Source organism: Bos mutus, chromosome 8, assembly GCF_027580195.1.
Source record: "Bos mutus isolate GX-2022 chromosome 8, NWIPB_WYAK_1.1, whole genome shotgun sequence".
NCBI lineage: Eukaryota > Metazoa > Chordata > Mammalia > Artiodactyla > Bovidae > Bos > Bos mutus.
The window spans coordinates 18,229,609-18,249,802 of record NC_091624.1 but is presented as its reverse complement, the minus strand read 5'-3'; the positions used below and the strand labels follow the sequence as shown (position 1 = coordinate 18,249,802).

The window sequence follows — 20,194 nt, the reverse complement described above, 5'->3', positions numbered from 1 at the left end:
TCAGCGTGTGTGTTAAGTCATCTCCGACTCTTTGGGACCCCATGAACTCTAGCCCACCAGGCTCCTCTGTCCATGAGATTTTCCAGGCAAGAATACTAGAGTGGGCTGTCGTTTCCTCCTCCAAGGGATCTTCCCGAACCCATGTCTCCTGCGTCTCCTGTATTGGCAGGTGAATTCTTTACCACTGAGCTACCTGGGCTTCCCCAAAGCACTCGGGTGGGGCACAAAGTGGGCAGTTTATTAATATTAAAGCAATCTCTCTTCTTCCTTCTCTGTCCACAGAAGGGACTATTTCCCCAATGGACTTTCCAAAACACATTGGAACTTTCTGCATGCCCAGGTCTGTGGGAGATGTGAAAGGGTTTTGCTGGTATCCTGGTACCATTTCTACCAGTGTCTTACCATAACCCCCCCGATTTGGGGACCCCTACCACATATGTATACTATTCTTCTGCTCTGGGAGCAGTCAGCTCTTCTGTTCCACATAGGCTGCCTTTCTCCATGTCTTCAGCACCTCACTCAGTTTTGTTCTCCAGACTACTTCCTCCAGCTTCCAGGTCAATTACCTATTTGTGATCTGGGCCTTATATCTATTCCTTCATCTCTTCAGCTCTCCCACCATCTCCTCCAGTGTACTAAGTACTCCGACGGTCCCTGCTACACAGTAAGTCAGGCTGCAAGCGACCATCTCAACATCTTACTGTCCTACGCCACACTGAGCCCAGAGCCACTTGGTGCTTGTACACATTTGTGGAGTGAAGCCTTCTGAAGTCAGACCTCAGGGATGAGAAAAATTAGTTAAAGCAGGTTCACCACGGTAGCAAATCAGAAATGTCATAAAGGACAAGCTCAGGTAGCCCAAAACCATGACAAATTTTCCAGCTGCGTTCAAAGAAATTCAGATTAAACAGGACTGCATCTAATTTGGTCTTCCCCAAAGTCACTCGAATTTGTTGGTAAGGGCGTTCATTTTCATGTACTTCTTGTGAGCAAAGGAGAATCTGTAATTTGCCCAGACTGAGGCTCCAGACCCCTGTAAACATGCCAACTAACAAGAACACCTCCCCTAGGGGTTCAACCATGAATACAAAACTGTCAACATTGGTCAGGAGCCTCAAACTCTAAACTCATAGGCTCAAGTCAAGAACTCACTCAATGAAGCTTATCAAAACCTGTATACTATTTTTCAACCTCAACACTTTATTCCTTTTACTTTTGCCAGAACAAGTAATCTCACCTGTGGCTCTTTCCCAGTTCTAGCTCACATGTGACCAAACCCGGCAATCTTGTCCAGAACCTCCCCTTTCACCAACCAGCTCTTGAGATAGTGCTAGCACAGGTCATTTGTCCAAGGTGCCTCATGTGTCCAAGATGCAACCCAGCAAGAACCAGCTGACCAGCTAGGTGAGGATGTAGTAGGAGCTCCAGGACAGGCACAGAGGCACAGGGTCGAACCTGCCCTCCCAACTTCAAAACTGAACTCCTTCTCTTGAACTAACAAGCCACTTTGTTGACTGCCTTGCTAAATTACAGAGGAATAAGATCACAAGTTGACCTGAAAAACAAAAAATGAAGGATGTTAGCTTTTAAAAAGAAAAAATACTGGCAACATGAGCTCCATTATTTGAGGTCTGGAAGGATGTTCCCAGTGGAAATTGATCTGAATTATTTCAATGTTATCATGATTCTGAGTACTTGAAAGTGCTACTGTCATTAAGATCTTCACAAATCAAACATTTTATGTGCCAGATAACAAAATGCTCAAGGAAAGATGCAACTAAACTATTGGGTAGAACTCCTGCTAGCCTCTTTTATCAACTGCAGTTGACAGTGGCATTTTAAAATGCACACACTCTCATCTCCCAAGCGACTGTATGCTAAGTGTCTACATCACTTGAGCATGGAGTCCCCAGTGGAGTTCCACCTGAGGACAGTGTGCCTTGCTGGTCTTTGCAGCCTCCAGGGGGACATCCACTCCCCTCAATGGAGGCCATTGGAACCTAGTGTCAGACAGCCAAGGAGAAAGCCATGCTGAGACCATGTGAAATGGGACTAGAGTTGGAAATGGGGAAATGGCACTAATTCCACTAAATTTGCAAGTCCTGTAACAGGACTGGCAACTGAAGAAACACAACTTGACCAAAGGCTTTCCTTATCTTGAACTCGAGGTACTTCCTATAATTAACACAACCATTAAAGTTAAAAGAAAACTAAAAAGCTAAAAAACTGCTGGTAATCACAATTAATCCTAAACAGCCAAAATTAGCACAAGGTTTTTCTACTTTTGCATGAAGAAAATGGTCCCAGGGAAAGACTCAACCTTTGGGACTTTTGTGGGCCTTTCCTTGATTTGAACTTACAGCCAAAGAGCAGTGTTTATTTGAGAGAAAAAGAAAATCCAGTTGAAAAACCCATTAAGATTCAAATTGGACCAATAGAATAAATGAGGCCAGTTCAATATTAAAGATTCAGTGTCCACTGTAAGCTGAAAGGACAGACCTATAGACTGAATTTTTTTTCTCCTAAAGGGACACTGTAAATACCACCCTAAATTCTGATACAGTAGCAAGAAGCTTGGATTAAAGAAGCAAAAAGTTAAGATTTTAAATTCCTGTTACTGACTGCTAGGGAATGAATTTAGGCGAGCCATTCTACCACTCTGAGCCACAGAATATAAGGAGACTGGAGTAGAAGATCTTCTGGGGACTTCCTTAGTAGTCCAGTGGTTAAGACCACCTTCTAATGCAGGGGGTGCAGGTTCGATCCCTGGTTGGGAAGCTAAGATCTCACATGCCTGGCCACCAGAAAACCAAAACCAAATTGTAACAAATTCAATAAAGACTTTAAAATTTAAAAAAAGATCTTCTGAGTCTAAGAAAACTGCCTGCAGCTTGAGTTTCAGACTCAAGTTTGAACCCCAGCTCTGCCATTACTGAAGTACGTGAACCAGGAACAAATTATTTAACTAGTCTCTGTATCAGGTGTACCATCAGAAAAACGCGGCAGCCTCAATATTTCCCCGATTGCAGGAAAGTTTATGAGATGAATTTAAGCAATATTTAAATTCCACTTAGAAGATTTTAGGGGATGGTCAGGCACAGTATTAAACACTCAATCACACAATGAGAAAATGCTCTTTTCAGCACTTTAGATTTGTAAAAACTGTATTAAGGAGAAAGTTTCTGTTTGATCTTCTTTTCAATGCTTCTATAACATGTGCTTAATTTCCCTTTTTTAACAAAGTAAGAACAAGTTTCAGAGTCAGTGCCTTTAGAAAGCAAGCTTATTTTATCAGATCAGATCAGATCAGATCAGTCGCTCAGTCATATCTGACTCTTTGCAACCCCATGAATCGCAGCACACCAGGCCTCCCTGTCCATCACCAACTCCCAGAGTTCACTGAGACTCACGTCCATCGAGTCAGTGATGCCATCCAGCCATCTCATCCTCTGTCGTCCCCTTCTCCTCTTGCCCCCAATCCCTCCCAGCATCAGAGTCTTTTCCAATGAGTCAACTCTTCGCATGAGATGGCCAAAGTACTGGAGTTTCAGCTTTAGCATCATTCCTTCCAAAGAAATCCCAGGGCTGATCTCCTTCAGAATGGACTGGTTGGATCTCCTTGCAGTCCAAGGGACTCTCAAGAGTCTTCTCCAACACCACAGTTCAAAAGCATCAATTCTTCAGTGCTCAGCTTTCTTTATAGTCTAACTCTCACATCCATACCTGACTACTGGAAAAACCATAGCTTTGACTAGACGGACCTTTGGTGGCAAAGTCATGTCTCTGCTTTTGAATATGCTATCTAGGTTGGTCATAACTTTCCTTCCAAGGAGTAAGCGTCTTTTAATTTCATGGCTGCAGTCACCATCTGCAGTGATTTTGGAGCCCAAAAAAAGCTTATTTTATAGACAGGCTTTAAAAAACAATTCATTTTCATTCTAATTATTTTTAAAACTACCTTTTATTTCAGACAACTGACATCAGTTTTCAATTTAGAGAACCAATATAAGGTTAACTTTTTAAAAATATATGTGTTGATAACTATAAAAGTGTGAGTCCATTGAAAGAATCTGAGGGGTTTACATGCTGCCTGTCTCCAGGTTCTAGCGAGGAGTAAATGAGGTAATGGAGGGGAAGGCCCAGCCCACACTGTGCTCATCTACCTGCGGTCAAGGGGCAAAATGTTGTCAGTGAGGAATCAGAGGAGAAGGTACAGTGTAAACAAGATCCGTCAACCACGAAGGATGGATGTAAGATTCCAGAACAATAAGCTCAGAGAAAGCATGAAGGGGTTCTTAAAGTAGAAATCAGAGAAAAGAAGAAAACCCACAAAGGGAGTCAGTTAACAGTTACTGAGCCAGACTATGTGCTCATCACCAGTGAGAAAACACGGTGCAGTGGATGCCTCGTACGGTCCAGGACAAAGCTATCCAAACCAGAGTCTTATTTGGAAGAGCCTTGAATGCCAAGATTACTATGGTGTCAGATCCTTAATGTCTTCTGACATTTGTTCAACACCTAGTACTCTACATGGTGTTCAAAAAATATTTGCTAAAGGAATGAATTTCAGTTTAATGGTATTTTTTGTATATTAGCCATAAACAAATAGATACACACACACACATTTTAAAAATATGGTATCTTCCTCTTCTTTCCTTCCAATAGCAGAAATCACACCTCACTCCAGCTGAAGTAAACTGCCACTTCCATCCCAAAGCCTTGCATCGGGGAGTGGAGCAGAGTCACAGATCAGTCTAAAAGCCATTACTCTGGGCCTTTTCATCCTCTCTGCCTTTCCAAGGAAAGCTGCTGCTTCCATTAGTGTCACCTTTATGTCAAACTTGGACCATCTAAATACCAGATCCAACCAAATTCAAGCTGCCATACCCTTGAGGACTTGCTTCTTCCAAAAAACAAGCTTGGTTTGACTCTTGACAAAAACTATTCCCAACCTGGCATCCTACAGAAATTTTGCAAAGCAAAAGTAAACAGGGATATGAAACCCAAACAACTTCTTAGCAGTTCCTTCCCTCTTCCCATGTCTGTTTCAATCATGAAACCTCTTGCTCCTTTTTTTCCCTTCTGGTTCCTTCCAGTCCTAATTTGTTATGATCTCTGAAACAACTAACTCAAAGCAATGCTTTAGAAAACTTTGTGTCTTGCCCATCTGCACCCAGTGAGAGTCTTCTGAGATATTTAGAAATATCCTTATAAGGTTAGTCTATTTCTCATCCTTTCTTGGAGGATGAACATATCTCAAAAGTCAGTTAGCTTTCTATTATATATTGGCTTAATAGGATTGCACTATAAAAAACAAAATCTACACTCAAAATGGAAATGCCCAGAATGGAGAGTCCAAATGAATATTTTCTTTCAGAGAGAATCTCCAGATGGTGAGTCGGAAATGAGACAAATGTCTCATCATGTCTCATTCCATCATGTTTGCTCCATTGAAACTTACTGAGATCACCAACCACTTTTTCCTTTGCATTTAAGATAAAATTCTTCTTTGGGTTCTATGAATCAAGTCTTCATCCACCTAATGTGGATAAATAAGTAATTCCAACCCCATCTCACTTCTTCTTCCTCTCCTCCCACCACCTTCTTTTCTTCCGTCATCACGATCATCAAAACACTCCTATGTATTCCATGGGTATTTCCACTCTACCTCTCAAAACCCACACAATCTGTTACACTAATACTGAGAATGTCCCTCAGGACGTTTCTCTGGGCAGCTCCTATCAAAGAATCCCTCTTTTTCCTAAATACACATCTGCTGCTGCTAAGTCACCTCAGTTGTGTCCGACTCTGTGTGACCCCATAGACGGCAGTCCACCAGGCTGCTCCGTCCCTGGGATTCTCCAGGCAAGAACACACATCTAGAGAATACAAAAGCTTGAATGGCTCTTCAAAAGTCATGTACTCAGCCTCTTTCATCAAGAAATTAAATCTTAGAAAAGTAAAATGACTAGCCCAGGGCCACATGACTGCTTAGTGGGTTTCTGGAATTACACATAAAATATAATTACATCAAATTGTATGTAATTATATGTAAAATTTGGAGTGTACATGCCTGTGTATATTTTTTATGAAAAGGGAATCCATAGCTTTCAGCATATTCTCCATGTAGTCCAGAATACTGTCCCAATAAATAATAACCACTGATTGGTTTTATATATACAAAATTCTTCCCAAAAAGTGTCTGGTGCTAAACACCAGTTATCATAAAACATTTTGACTTCAAGAGTAGCCAAATAAAATGTTTTGACTTCCAAATGCTTCTTAGAAGTTGGATTTAGCATAGAAAATGTTGCAATTCTAAACAAATACACATATATGCATACAGACCCACACACACATAAAGAATGAATAAAAGAAAAGATTCTATACATAAAAGGTTATTTTGATTTTTAAGTAATTAAATTCTAAATTACTTAGTGAATTATCTCTTTCTTATTTTTTTAAAAATAAATTAATGTGCAAATAAATGTAGTTTAATGTGAAATGTAACAGACTAGAACACTTTCTCAAAACACAGCTGCCTCAAAAAAGAGAAATGAAACTGAGTGGAATCAGAATTGTTTGTTCTACAAAAAGTAAGCTGGTCTAAGTACACACTAATATTTCTCAACCTATCATAAACCTAACCTTAATTAGTTAGTTCTCATATAATTCTACTTCTAATGCTTTTCTGTGATTATCACATCATTTTAATTCATCTTTCAGAATATAGAAAACCAACATTAGCTTCCCATTCTCTTTGACTTATTCAAGATAGCATTTATTGAATCCCCTTCCATATCAAGGAGAGTAAATTAAGGACTGGGACCTTAATCCTAGAGAATTAGGATTCTAGGACCTTAACCCTAGAAGAATCCTAGACCTCCTCCTAGAGAAGCATACACTCAAGAACAAGACAAATGTTAACTATAACCAAAAAAAAAAAAAAAAACAAAACCATGCAATTAATCCCATGACATGAATAGTGCTATGATCCAACCCTATGGGAGCAAAACAGAAAGGGATAATTAATTTTAACTCAGTGTTGGCAGGAAGGTGTGAATCCAGGAGAGCTTATGAGAAGGATGGCATTTAAATCAGGTCTTAGGGTAAATTTTCAAAATGGAAAAAGACAGGATTTCAAGTTTTCTTTTGTTTTAGGAACCAAGTCTGATGCTCCTCGGAGTAAATGCTCTTTGCTTTAAAACAGCTTACTGTCTCAACAGAATGCAGAATAACCAAAGACTCTACCTGAAAACAATTTTACATACAAGATTTTCTTACTCTGACTTCAGATATTTCTAAAATGTGCCTCTCTAACAACATCTGTGCTGCTTACCTATCCAGGGAACTATTTTCAGTCGTAAAATACCCAAATGAAAAGTGAGACTGATTCTTTGCCTTTAGCGAGTATTTCATTTGTCAAAATTCAATATTTTAACAAAGCCCTTATCCTATTATTGGTAAATTCATGGAAACCAGACTGCCTGGAATGCAACCTCAGCTTCACTACTTACTTACAAACTCCATGGTCAGGCTACTTACCCTGTCTACACCTCAGTTTCCCTGTCTGTAAAATGAAAATAATAACAGAATCCACCTTATGCGGTTCTCAACAGAGTGAACTAAATTATTATGTGTAAAATGCTTGAAACACCCAGCATAAGGTAAATCAATAATAAGCATAACTTTTTACCAAGAAAAATCTTTTCTAAGAGTTTATGTCTAAGGTGCTACACCAATTTAATAAGAAGTTTCCCATTCTGTCTCACCTTTATTTAAGCTGACTTTGAAAATGTATTTGCTCAGAGAAAGATGCCATAAGAAAAGAGCTAAATTTGATTTCTAGACAGTAATGTCAGTAACAGAAAAACAGGTTATTTCAGAAGGTCTCTGACATATTGAAGGATAAAACAAACAGAAATCATACTGTACAATAAGCAATTTTAAAAATTCGCCAAAGGTTGACAGCTAAGCTAACAGTTCCCTTCCCTTTTTCTTGTGTTCCTTATCCTTTTACAACCAAACTGTCTATCCATTTTTTATGTACTACATGGGGAAAGATTTGGACATCAGTATAGACTTACAAATATTTGACTGAAACAACAGTAAATTTTTTATTTTAAACCAAGAGCTAAAGTTGAGCAAATTTTACTGTCTGTCCTTTCCATGGTGTTGCAATCCCTATGCAATCAATGTCCCAACACGCTGAAGAGAATTTGTCTGGCCCACTCACAGCAACAAGGGAAATAACATACAGGCTGTAGATTCCGTGAAGGACTAGAGCAGATATATCTACCAGAACTCAGCGAGCATCCTCGCAAAGTCCTGTGACCACAGCAACTGAAACTGTACCACCTCACTGCTTAGTGTGGGAGTCAAAGAACTCTGGGGCTCACTGGATAGGTTCAAAACTTAGCTCTGCCAGTTGCAAGGTGTGTGGCCAGAAACTCTCTCTGTTTCTTAGTCTGCAAAATAGGGATAACAGGTGGATTTGTGGTTAAAATTAAAATAGTATTTGAAAAGCATTTGTAATAGTATTTGGCACCTGGTGCTATTTAAGTGTCTATTAAATAAATATTGCAGTAACTTCCACACTTATGATAATTTCCACATGCAGATATGAAGACGGTTTCAGTTTTAGTGTAAGCCCTCCTCCAGAACAGTTAAATTAAAACAAATTTTCAGCAAGATCTTTAAAATTTGATATGGAGGTAATTAATCATAAAGAGCATTAAATTTCCATTATTTCTTTACCATCTAGATGGTAAATAAAATGTATTTGGAATTTAGAGTATTTTAGAAATGCTAAAACAACATGTCTATTGGAATTTTCTAGACTATCAGAGGTTTAGGAATTAAGGAAGAGGTTATTAAGAAATCTAAGGCAATGTCCATTTAATTTTTTAGGAGCTGAAAATAAAAATACAAAGATATTAACAATTTACAATCATGCGGAATATAGCATAAGCAACTTAGCTTATGGGAAGGAAGATCCCCTAAAAAAATTTTTAATAAGATAAATACTACAGAAGATAAAAAACTGTGTCACTGAGTTTCATTTGGTTTCATTCATTTTTAATAATGTAAGCATTAAGACTTTTTAATGTAAGCATTAAGAGCAGAGGTTGGAAACCATCAAACCCTAATCACCCTTTTCCAATCTAAGCTAGTCTTACATGAACTGTAAATATGCCCTAAGTCAAAAGGTGTCCAGGGTTCATTATAGGCCTCTATTTAGATGTAAATCGAGAGCTGAGATTTTAAATGCTCATCTGAAGGGGAGACACATATCACAAGTGTCCATTTCACCATCAGATACATCATTCTGGAACACCAGGCTGGTCCTTGCAAGGGGGCTCAAGAATTACTCTGACTGCAGTAGCAATTCTTACCCCTTGAACTGTGATCATCGAAGGCTGTCACTCTGATTCTACCGCTTTTTCTCAAGAAAATACCAGTGTGCTCTGTGTATCTAATGTTTTCCCAAAACTCTATCATGAATTAACTCAATGCATAAAGCATTAAAGCTCCTATAAAAAGAGCATTTGGGAATGGATACATGTATGTGTGACTAAGTTCCTTTGTTGTCACCTGAAACTATCAAATATTATTAATCAGTTATACCTAAAAGTAAAATTAAAAGTTTTGTTTTGTTTTGTTTTGTTTTAAAAAGGAGTACTTGGGGAACAGGCTGACAAGGAAAACTTTGTACTTGAAAATTATTTACCACCAGAAGAGGTTCTACTCCAGAACCTTCTCCCTTTGCTCTCACACTTTCTTTGATTTAGGCTAAGTGTCTCAAGAGAATGACATGAACAACAGAAAGCCTCCATTAATTTCGTAGTAAGTATGAGGAAAATGGGCTGACATAAAAGGGGAGATAAAAAAACTAAGTACTTCTTTAGTTGAGTTTTAAATTTTGTCTGAAAAGATCGAAATCCCACACTACTGTTTAAAGGACCATTAAAACTCTGCTTTTGAACTTGCAAAATTTTATGAGGTGTTCTTTGATGGGAGGTGGGAACCGGTCCTTAGGAAGTGACTTGCTGATTTTTATCACCAAGGAATTTTTTAATATCAAATTTATTGTCTATTATATGAATGTATATACCACGCACTCACTTCCTTGTTTCACCGAAAAGTCCTGGTTTTAAAAACTGATGGTATCGCTTTTGCAAAAGATAAGGGCCAATTATTTCCAGTGCTACATTTCTTTCTCTCCCTTTTTCCTTCTCTCTCCCTCTCTCTGTTTTCTTTTATCTTGTTTTATCTTTTCTTTTATCTTGTTTATTCCCTTCTTTGAGTGCTGAAAAACAGGCACCTACACACAACCCTAGCACTGGCCCACGCCCCAAGAACCTTCCATTTAGCAACTCTCTGGGAGTTGGGAAGCATTCTAAAACACAAGCAGAAGCACTTTCGCCTGATCCCCCAGGTTTCCTCCCAGTTTACAACCACCCGTCTTCACCGGATCTCGGTCGGAACCACAGCAGGCGACAAAGCCTCTTACAGCCTGGGCTCACTCCGGTCAAGGAGCCGATTCCCAGGCCACCCGGCCAGGAGGCGCTGTAGATCAGTTCCCACCCCACTCCGTGGCTACCAGCAGCCGGCGCCCAGCCCTCCCTCCCCCCACCACGAAGCACAGCCCGCCCGCGGAGCTGCGAGCTCTGCACCGTGCGCCGGGGTTACTCTCGGTCATTCTGCTGCACCGTCTCGCCCTAGCTTCCCCATCCGTGCCCTGTCTGAAGCTGCTCCAAGAGACACGCAGCAAAGGGCAGGAAGATGGGGGGGTGAGGGGTGGGCAGGGGAATGGTCACCTCAGCTCCAGGTTTCCGCAGACCCCCCTTCTAACGTTTGTTAAAGAAACAAAACTCTCGTCCCTCCGCCCTGCCCGTCTCCCCCACCCCCATCCCCAGCCTCCCACAGCGTCAGAGACAGTAGCTCCTGGAAGCGTATGGAGACTATGGAACAGGAACCCCTGACCAAACAAAGCCCCCGAGGCCTCAAAAGACCACTAGCGCTAAGGACTCTGTTTGGGACACCTCCCACTCGCATTCTTGGTGAGCCAGAAAGCGCTGCTCCAGTCCGGGGGCGCGGGGGACCTATTCCCAGATCAGAGCCCAACCCGGACTAGCTCCTTAGGAACAGAGGGGATTCTGACGGCTGGCAATTTTCCGGGTGGGCGCCGGCCGACCCGCAGCCAGAGAAGGTTCCAACCGGCTCAGGCGCTTCCAAACAAAGGGAATAGCTCAGTGCCAGACCTGCCACTCTCCCTACTCCGGCAGCAGCGCCTCCAGCACCATCAGAAGCCCCCGATTCCACTGCGCCCCAGCTACTGCGCTCGGGTCTCCGCGCGCCCAGAGATGCTCCCCGAGCTCCACCGCGGGCGAACCCTGAGCGCAGCGATGTCCCGTCTTTGGGTCGCCAGAGCTCCTCCTAGGACGTCCTCTCCACATTCACGAGCCCCTGTTTGTGCTGCAGGAGGTGGGGATGTGGGGGTTCGGACTAAAGTCCCCGAAACCCAGAGCTTCCCAAAGTCCCCTCGGCCCGAAACGAAACAATAACGTCCAAGTCGCTCAAGAGACTCTTACCTGTTTTCCACTTTTGTGTTTGTGGCTCTTTCCCCAACCCCTTGAAAAACCCTTCGGGAAAGAGGTGGGGTAAAGGGAGCAAAGCGCCCCGAGAAATTGGCTGTGGCGGCGCTGGTTGCACGGCGCACCCTGTTCTGCCCACCTGGGCCCGAGGAGAGAGAGGTGTCGGCGCGTCTCTGCCGGCCCCGGCAGCACTCACTCTGCCTCGGAATTACCGGGGTTTTGCCGCGACTAGTTCCTTTTATAGATTCGGCGGCGCTGAGCGCTGGGGTTACTATCGGTCAAAGCCTGTTCTCTCCCTCCTTCCCCGCCCCCTTCCCGGCCTCTGTTTATGTAGTTCAGTCACTCAGTAGAAAGCACGTGGAGCCGCGTCCCGCCCCTTAAACGGGCGACGTCCAGCGGCGCGCGGGGCTGGGGGCGGAGGGCGCCAGTGGGGTGCAGCCGGCCTACCCCCGGCGTAGGTCCGCGCCCCTCGCCCCAGCCCGGCCCGCCAGCGCAGGAACAGGGGCAAACGCCGGTCTTGTGACTGTGCCCTCCAGAGACTCTCATCCAGGTTCAGGGCAGCCAACAGCACGAGTGAAAATCGCTTTCTCTAAACTAGTTCTTTCAGCAACTTTTGTTTCCTTTGTTAATTTACTCAGCTGGAGGGACTTGGGGGCGGAGAGAGGAGAGGAAAGGGGAAGAGAAAGAGAGGCTAAAACCCCGAAGGATGCCAACCCTTTAGTCTTTTTTTTCCTTTAAATGCCCAGAGTGGGGAGAAGATGGACAGTCCTCTGGACAATTGGCTGGTTTTATTTTCCACTGCAAACTGACTTTGGAATTCAAGAGCCTTTGGGGTTCCCAATTTGGGGCCTCCCAAGTCCCAGGAGGACCCCTGAAAACTGTCTTGCTCCTTCCCTTAGCAAACTAGGAGAAGGAGGGAGGCCACAGAAAACCGAGCAATGTGGACTAATTGCCTTTTTATTTTCACCATTTCAGTCAGCAGTAATAGATAAATACACGTGGGCTTGTATTTTGGTTTGTACCGGTTCAAATTACGGCTAGAGAATCGCAGTCTTGTAAAATTACATAACCATTCCAGTTCTCCAGATTCTTCCTCTGGCTTTGGCCTTGACAGTCAAGAGCAAGAGGGCCCATAACATTTGAGGAACAGAAGCAAGTGTACAAATGGAGGCCCACATACTTTAACTCTTAATATTTAACTCATAAATAAAGCTAACAAACTGGAAAATAAGTTCCTCCTACTTGACAGAGATACCTTTGGAGCAACTGGGAAGGGTGGATTCACGACCAGACTCCTTAGGTTTGACTTGAGTTTTAACAAGAAAGTGGTAGAGCAGGAGAGCAGGCTCCTGGACAACTTTGCTTCCCATCCTCAGTTCCATCATATTCCAGAAGAACCTGCAGGTGTGCATCTGGACCCCCAGCTGCACAAGCCCCTCCAGACCATGATTTAAATGCAGGTCCACATGTCAGTGGTTCTGTCAACACTAAGGATGGATCCAGTGAGGAGCCCCATGCAGGACCTGGAAGAGCATTTAAGGGCCTTAGGACAATTCTGGGGTCTCAGCTACTCATAACTTGGTGACCTGGACCCTGGGTCCTGTGGACCATTCATCCTTAGGAAGGGATGAAGTTTGAGGTGGGCCAGAGTCAATCAAACCTTCTGAAGCCCAGGGCCCACAAGAGGAGACCCTGGTCCCTAGGTTCCAGGGTCAAATCTGACAACCACATGATCCACTAACTATCTGCCTCCATTTCTATATCCACAAAAGAGACTATACAAATGCTCTCCCTGACTCAATGAAGTTTTCTGAAAGTAAATTTTGTTCATTTGAGCTCCTGGGAAGAATGGCTCTGTAAAATTAAGAGCCTATTGATAGCTGCCTATTAATGTCATTTTCTGGTACCAATTATGGCCTATAAAGAATTTTCCATGCCAAAATTTTAAAATTCCAAGTCTAGCAAAGAGTTCAAAGTAATCTCTCTGACCTCTAGATATAAAGGAAAGCTCCTGGAGGAGGTGTTATGACTCCAAGTGTGATTTGTGGAAGTGATTATGACTCTCTGACTCTCCATCCCCTGTCCCACCCCACCCCACCACCCACCTATCACGGTGCTTAAAATCCCACCACCAGAATCATTTCTGAATCAGTTTCTGAAACTGAAGGCTATAGTTTCCAAGAGCACCCTACTAAAGTAACCCCTCAGGTTGTTTTCCTGGGGAATGACTGACAGTAAGTCCTATACACATGAGACAAGGATAGGCTGTTGGAGAAAGGAGATGGGGCCAAGAAGGAGATGAAAGCACCAGAGAAGAAAGCCATTGATTCTAAATACACAGGTCTATGGCTTAAAGCTCAACATTCAGAAAACGAAGATCATGGCATCTGGTCCCATCACTTCATGGCAAATAGATGGGGAAACAGTGGAAACAGTGTCCGATTTTATTTCTTTGGGCTCCAAAATCACTGCAAGTGGTGACTGCAGCCATGAAATTAAAAGACGCTTACTCCTTGGAAGGAAAGTTATGACCAACCTAGATAGCATATTAAAAAGCAGAGACATTACTTTGCCAACAAAGGTCCATCTAGTCAAGGCTATGGTTTTTTCAGTGGTCATGTATGGATGTGAGAGTTGGACTGTGAAGAAAACTGAGCACCGAAGAATTGATGCTTTTGAACTGTGGTGTTGGAGAAGACTCTTGAGAGTCCCTTAGACTGCAAGGAGATCCAACCAGTCCATTCTGAAGGAGATCAGCTCTGGGTGTTCTTTGGAAGAAATGATGCTAAAGCTGAAACTCCAGTACTTTGGTCACCTCACGTGAAGAGTTGACTCATTGGAAAAGACTCTGATGCTGGGAGGGATTGGGGGCAGGAGGAAAAGGGGACAACAGAGGATGAGATGGCTGGATGGCATCACTGACTCGATGGATGTGAGTCTCAGTGAACTCTGGGAGTTGGTGATGGACAGGGAAGCCTGGCATGCTGCGATTCATGGGGTCACAAAGAGTTGGACACGACTGAGTGACTGAACTGAACTGAACTGATGGTCCCAAAGTCAAATGTAATCATTTATAACTGAGAACAACCTATGGTATCAAGAATCTGCTCATCTCAGTACACACTGTAATGTCTGAAATAAGCTTATCAGATGTGTTCATTTCTACCAATAAAAGAGCCTAAATCCCCAAAGAGACTAAGTGATTTGGCCAAGGGACACAAGCACCTAATTCTGCCTTCATCAAGCCCACACTTTGCGAGTATGATAGGTTCATATGAAAAAATATGCTGAATTTCAAAAGTTAGAGGTTAAAAGAATGTGTCCCTTGGGGGAGTATAAAAGTGTGAATTTCTCTCCCTCAAATGTCACAGGTCAATTTGTTCCTGAGTATGCTTCAGTAAGCTTCCCCCCAAGTCCTTCAGTTCCTGCTAACACCGACACCAGCACTCTGGGTCTCCACCCTAGGTGACTCTTTCCAAACAAGCAGAATGGCCCTTCTTCGTTGCTATCTCTGGCGAAGATGATTCTGTCAGTGCAGCCTGAGTGTCTTGAAGTTCTACTCTGACATGACTCTGGCATCTTCTAATTACAGAATTCAGGTAGCTGTGGTCTTAGAGACCCTGGTAGAGGTCATGGCTCTATAGATTATCATTCTATTGAGACCTTTTAAATTAGGAATTACCCAAAAGGCTTTGCTTGGAAATTGCTTTGGTATATAACACTCGTTAGCTGGTTCACATAAGTGTGCTTAGTCACTCAGTCATGTCCAACTCTTTGCAAACCCCATAGCCTGTAACCTGCCAGGCTCCTCTGTCCATGGGGATTCTCCAGGCAGGAATACTGGAGTGCATTGCCATGCCCTTGTCCAGGAGACCTTCCCAACCCAGGGATTGAATCCAGGTCTCCCACATTGCAGGAGGATTCTTTACCAGCTGAGCTACTAGGGAAACCCCCACATAAATGTGCATGTAAAAATTATTTAAAATATAAATTATTTTCACCACACATGTATTTTTGGTATGCATACCATGCTGTTTGATTCCTGGAAACTCTGGGGGAAAAAAAGAGTATTATCGGAAGTCAATGAAGAATAAAACAGAAAGTATTCTAAAAATAATTTCCTTAGCAGAACTTGTTACAATTAAGAAGACCTGATAGCTGGGCTTTTTGAGAATTCCTGAAGAATGACAGGTGCCTCAAAATTAACGAAGAAAAAAGACAATTCTTCTTTTATGTAAAGTGGAATTAAAGGACCTACAGTTCATATTTGAGTCAGTTTAATTCCAATACATGGTTAGTAGCAAATTTTCAAGCAAAAGATAGTAAAAAAAAAAAAAAAAAGAAAAGAAAAAGAAAAGGAATCACCATTATTTGTAGAGTAAACCAGGTGTTGCATAAGCTTTCAATATTACAAGTTTAACATAATCAGACCAGTGCAATACCCTTCTTTATTAATGTGACTCTTATTGACACATGCAAGATTCAAAACCATTACTGCTTCTGGTCCTGAGTTTGTTCTGCTTGTCATTAAGATGAACCAGTTAGTCTGGATTATAGAGAGATATATTCCCCTGATTTACCGGTTGATCAATGAACTATAATTCTTTTTAAAAGCCATCCTTCTAACCTTTCTCCCTTCAAGCTCTCCTGCTTTTAAGAGCCAAACTGCTGAAAAAATTTCTTCGGTAATCCCTCTCTTTTATTCAGTCTCCAGCCCATTTCAGGCAAACTCTGGCCCCCACCACTTTCCAGATCCATTAATGACTTTCTCAGAAAGAGAGAGAGTGGTATATGCGCTTTCATTCTTATTATTATAAAGTACTTTCATGTAGAAAAATAGAAAATACCTCAAGCATAGAAAGACCACTGAATGGGTAACGCTGATGACCTCCTTTAAGTCCCCGGGCTACCTGATCTCTGCTATTCAACACTAATGACCACATCTTCCGTCCTGAATCTAGTTCTTCTCTTGAATTTCCTGAATCTGGTTCTCTTCTGACTCTCCTGCCTCTTTCATAACTCTTTCCCTGACTTTCTCTGTCCTTATATAATGTCTCTAATACTGGTTTTTTTCTCTCTCTCTTTTTTTTTAAACACAATCCACTCCCTTGGCTTCAGGTAAACTGGGTATCCCCAGCTCTCATCTCTTTGCTGTGCTCTGAGACGGTGCCCCACCCCCACCCCCCATACAGCATGGAGCATCCAGCAAGACCAGTGGTGCGCTCATTCCAGCTCATAATTGGTTACTGTGTATGTATATCTCTTCCCGACTCTGCAATAAGTAACTTTCATAGAGTGAACTTACAATCAGCCCATCATGGGAATATTAACACCACTGAAATCTGATACAATCAGGGCTTTCCTTTCTTCCTGTCTTTCAGTCTCTCTCTCTTTTTTCTTTCTTTTTTTTTTTTTTTTGAAAGCCAGTTTTAACATTTACCAGCACAACACTGAACAAGATATTCTGCAACTAAATCTCAAACCAATTTTTTAATCTTCCTTTCAAATCTCCCTCCTCCATATGCATCTTGTGTTTTAATTTCATTCAATGATGGATCCACATATTGACTGTGGAAAATTATAGTCATACTTGTTTGGCTTTTCCTCTCTGTGTCCCCATCTTTTTCTTCTCATTCTAAAAAGCACCCAAGCCAATTGAATCTCCTAAATATCTCTTTAATCTGCCCTGTCCTCTTCATCCTCACTTGTCTAAAATCACACCAAAGTTCTGGGTAACCTCCAAATTGTTATCCCTGCCTTTAGTTTCTTCTTCTTCCTATTTATCTTTCCTACCACGATTGAGTAATTTTTGCTTGAAGGGAAAAATCTAATCAAATCAACACAAAGCCAAAAAGTATCTAATCAAATCTCCCCTCCAAAAAACTTCCTATGGTTCTCCATTGCTTACGAAGAAGCAATCCCTCAAAGTTCCTTTAGAAAACCTACAAAGACTTTTGCAAACATTACACAGAAGGCCTTTGGATCTTCTCCATCTCCCCATTCCTTTCTTCCTTTTGCCCACTCCCCACTCCACAAACACTGTATCTCATATAGTTCCCTTACTTGAAAATCTTTCTTCTCATCTCCATCCCTGGCCTCCTGTATAAGATTATTGAAGGAGAGAGATGGGATTAAATAACTAACTCTGCTGTGCTATTTTTCAAGAAGCAGGAGACAAAAGGGACAGAGAAGAGAGAGGATTAGAATTCATTAGATAAAAAATATATGGAGTAGAGAGTAGATAAAAGAGAAAGAGAGAAATACTATAGATAGATATTTTTTTAAGTACTCAAATTAATAGGTAACTACCCTCCTGATGAAAGTGAAAGAGGAGAGTGAAAAAGTTGGCTCAAAAATCAACATTCAGAAAACTAAGATCATGGCATCTGGTCCCATCACTTCATGGCAAATAGATGGGGAAACAGTGGAAACAATGTCAGACTTTATTTTGGGGGGCTCCAAAATCACTGCAGATGGTGACTGCAGCCATGAAATTAAAAGACGCTTACTCCTTGGAAGGAAAGTTATGACCAACCTAGACAGCATATTAAAAAGCAGAGACATTACTTTGTCAACAAAGGTCCGTCTAGTCAAGGCTATGGTTTCTCCTGTTGTCATGCATGGATGTGAGAGTTGGACTATAAAGAAAGCTGAGCGCAGAAGAATTTATGCTTTTGAACTGTGGTGTTGGAGAAGACTCTTGAGAGTCCCTTGGACTGCAAGGAGATCCAACCAGTCCATCCTAAAGGAGATCAGTCCTGGGTGTTCATTGGAAGGACTGATGTTGAAGCTGAAACTCCAATACTCTGGCCACCTGATGCAAAGAGCTGACTCATTTGAAAAGACCCTGATGCTGGGAAAGATTGAGGGCAGGAGGAAAAGGAGATGACAAAGGATGAGATGGGTAGATGCCATCACCAACTCAATGGACATGGATTTGGGTAGACTCCGGCAGTTGGTGATGGACAGGGAGGCCTGGCTGCGGTTCATGGGGTTGCAGAGTCAGACACGACTGAAGGACTGAAATGAACTGAACCCTTAATTAATAGTGCAGACAATACCCTTAAATTTGAAAAGAAAATAATTGGACTCTGGGGATTAAAAGAAATCAAGCATTTTTTATAACAGAAGTGATGTATTTGTATTCTTCTCTCCTCATTCAGAGTGCTTTTTTGACACTTAAGAATCCATTTTGCTGGCTGTGATTTCTGGGATTAGGGGCCATTATTTCTTAGCCAGGAGCATTTTTTCTCTCTGACATATTAATAAGAGAATAAGTCATTAAAAAACAAAGAAATCCTAGGAAATGTTCCAGATTACCATTCTCTTTTGCGCTGCTGGAGAGGCAAGCCTCTTTTTCCACTTCAGCATTTTGAAGACAGTCCTTTTAGGAGTGAAAGGTCTTCCCTTTATTGTCCCCTTGGTGGTCTTGTGTTGGTTTGACTTGTCCTTGCACCAGTGCCTTTCATAGCTTCTGAGGTTGTTTAGACAGAAGGAATGTTTGTGCCTCTTCAAAGACAACACTGTCCAGATGTTGTGCTGTGACCAGCCATGGAAGCAGACCTTCATTTCCCTTCTTTGTTGCCATGCTTCCGGTGACTGATGTCCAGTGAAATCTGAGCAATTTCTTAGCCCAGTTACTTGTCCCAAAACCCTCCCCTTGCAGAATTATCCACAGTATGTAAGTTAGTGGGGGATGAGCTCCATTCCCAGATGCCTAGGGCTTCCCACAGAGCTGAGTCTAAAGCTGATTCCTCTGGATTGACTCTTTTGCCCTACAGAGCTCAGCAGCAGGAAGTCCCCACATCTGTCTACTTACTGCTGGAGATGGGAGGCCCTCAGCACACTGCTAGGATGAGAGAAGAAAGCTCAGTGGAGGGTCCAGTTCTGACAAATAAGGAAATAAACTCAGAGGTTAAGGAAATAGGAAGGTGCTGCAAAAGTGAAGATCATAAAAACTGAGGGTGGCATGTGAATTGGCCCAACATTCTGACAGGCAGTGTAGCAACATATGTGAAGAACTACTGACCCATTAATTTTACTTGGAGGAATTTACCCTAGGGAAATGTCCAAAAATCCAGTTAGAGACTTATGTTTGTCACTATGTTTTCTCCAGAAGTGAGCATTTTTTTTTTTAAATATTGATTTATCTGTCTGCACTTGGTCTTACTTGCAGAACTTGGGATATTCGATCTTTGTTGTGGCATATTGGACCTTTGTATTTGCAGCACGCAGAATCATAGTTGTGGCATGCCAACTCTTAGTTGTGCATGTGGGATCTAGTTCCCTGATCAAAGATTGAACCCTAGCCCCTTGCATTGGGAGTGCAGAGTCTTAGCTCCCGGACTACCAGGGACGATCCCCATGAGTGAGTATTTTTAAAATAGTTAATCATCTAATGGTTAAAAGATTCTAAAATAAATTCTGGTAAACTCATATGATAGAATCCTGTATAGCCATTACAAATAAAAATAATGTTTTCAAACGTAGAGATATGGGAAATGGCGTGTGACAAATGTTAACTGAAAAAAGCAAAGCTAATAGTTATGTGTATATATGATTTATAGTCTGTAAAAATAGTAGTATATTTGCAGTCT

General features: G+C 42.0%; 1 protein-coding gene across 2 annotated transcripts in view; it reads right to left on the bottom strand.

Annotated features, from left to right (window-relative positions):
* The window catches only part of ABCA1 (ATP binding cassette subfamily A member 1), a 137,515-nt gene extending 125,666 nt beyond the window's left edge, over positions 1 to 11,849 (bottom strand). Inside the window, exon 1 of one of the 2 annotated variants that reach the window (XM_070375179.1) lies at positions 11,595 to 11,849. The gene's annotated coding sequence lies outside the window, so the exon portion shown is untranslated. The remainder of the gene's footprint in view (positions 1 to 11,594) is intronic. The other variant, XM_070375180.1, reaches the window with a different exon arrangement.
* Positions 11,850 to 20,194: the final 8,345 nt, after the last annotated feature.